Genomic DNA, 2,146 nt, shown 5'->3' with positions numbered 1-2,146 from the left:
AATACACTAATAGAATTCTAATTTATATAGTCAAAAAACAGTGTTTGTAAATATTTCAGTACATCAAATCACAATTTAAAATTAAAGTTAACATCAATCTCATTTGTGATTGGTTATCTCTTTAGTAGAGTTACATTAGTGGGCAATGATTAAGTGGAAATGTGAAACGTATGGAAACCATTTTGCATACAGAGTAATAATACATCTATTTTTTTATTCATAAAAATTAAGCAGAATCAATAAGAGATAGAGAGTAAGTAGTTTTATCTGAAAAAAGGGGAATTATAATTTAAGTGGTCCCATAGAAACCTTGAAAACTTATTCAATACCTTGAGTTATAAACCTGATTAGATAAAATAATCAATTCTTAAACGAATGTAAGTATACCTTTTTAGTTTTAAAATTATAGAATAATGTAAAGGTAACAAAAATAGCGAAATTATTCAGCAATTGAGTATCGAATGAGAAACATTTGTGAGAAACCAAATAATATTTTTTAAGTCCCATTCCATATATGTACTATCGTTTAGTTAATTTATAATCAACAAATCTTATAATATCAGAAGAGGCTTTTGTGGATATCATAGTAATTTTAATAGTTGAAATCATGAGTCAATTGTATTTCCTGGAGTTCTGGTGAGAAGCCATTACCAGTGGAGTTCAACTAGGTCTGTTGTGAGATAGTAATTCACTGAAGACAATGGTGGACGGTGGCGCAATTTCGTGGATTGGTTGAAGTTAGACATTAACACCTATGAATTCCGGCCAGCTCAGTGGTTTAGTGGTTAAGCGAGTGCACGCGAGACCGATAGATCCTGGGTTAGAATTTTGCAGGGGATGGGATCGTGGATGCGCGCTGAAGAGGAGTTCCATACTGGGACGAAACGGCCGTCCAGTGTTTCCAAGCTTTTCATGGTAGTCTAGCTTCAATTGACCCATGATTTCAACTATTAAAATATTATAATACTGTGAAACGGCGTATCAGCTTAGAATATCATGAAGTTTTTTTGATTTGATTTTATTTGAACAAAATCCTGGAGAAACTAGAATAGACGTGCTCACAAGCATTACGATCTACTTTGAACCACGAAAATGAGACTTTCAACACATTTTAAAGTGTTTTTCCTTAAATTTATAAAAGACATTACTTTAATGTAAGGAATTAATTCATCAGTCTAGTAAATAAATAGTCAAATACTTGAGGCGGGTTTGAGTTCCTTATTAGTACTTTGGGATTATACCGATATGAGCCCAAACATATTTTAAAAGTACTTCATTCAAATGAAGACCTAACTCTCAGGGCAGAGCTTAAATGGATTAAATTATTTTTTTCTGGTTAGCGTTGTTTAGCGAGTACAGACCGGTATCAGGCAAGGTTGCTTACTCTTACCATTTCACCTTCGCCTGGTGATCGACTAAATTACGAAGACGTATACATCTGGGGTAAGCATGGGATACAGTGGACAGCAGGGATGTAGAAAAATCGTATTTCTAACGTTTTGTGGCTTTATGTAAGTCAATTCTTTAGAGTTAATGTATTTATAAATAACTTTCGACCCAATGCTCAATTTATTTGGAACTATCTAGCCAAACCTTGGCGTTGGTATATTGATTGTTATCCCAGATTCTAGCTAAAACTTCAGTTAATTTAACTGCTAATGCTGGATCTGGATTCTTAAAGTCTCCAGGGATTAATTCATCAGGCCCTGTTGCTCTCTCTCGCCTTAGATTGTTTATAGCATTTTCAACCTCACTGAGGGTTAAACGACTCACATCAACTCGATATTCAGGCTGCCTGGAGATGTTAAGTAACTGAAACGTGGCTGAAGTCCAGTTGAACTCTTCACTAAGGTATTCCGCCCATTGGTTTAACCTCCTGGGTTGAGAATGAATAATATTCCTGTTCTTTCCGAAATAGTTCCACTGACAGTTGTATTTTTAAAACCTGTTTTCTTGATAAGTCTGACCAACTTTCCATTGTTACATCTCGCTGCAGCCTTTTCCATCTCTTCTGTTTTCGCCACCTGACACTGCTTACGATCATTATGTGGGCTTTCTTATAAGGCTACTTTTTAGCGTTCTCCACTTCTTGTCATATTCTGAGCCAAACGAGATGAGTTTCCGAGCATCTACCAGTTCTGTGGAT

This window comes from Schistosoma haematobium, chromosome 1, assembly GCF_000699445.3.
Source record: "Schistosoma haematobium chromosome 1, whole genome shotgun sequence".
NCBI classification, from domain to species: domain Eukaryota; kingdom Metazoa; phylum Platyhelminthes; class Trematoda; order Strigeidida; family Schistosomatidae; genus Schistosoma; species Schistosoma haematobium.
Note: the sequence above shows the minus strand (reverse complement) of the source record.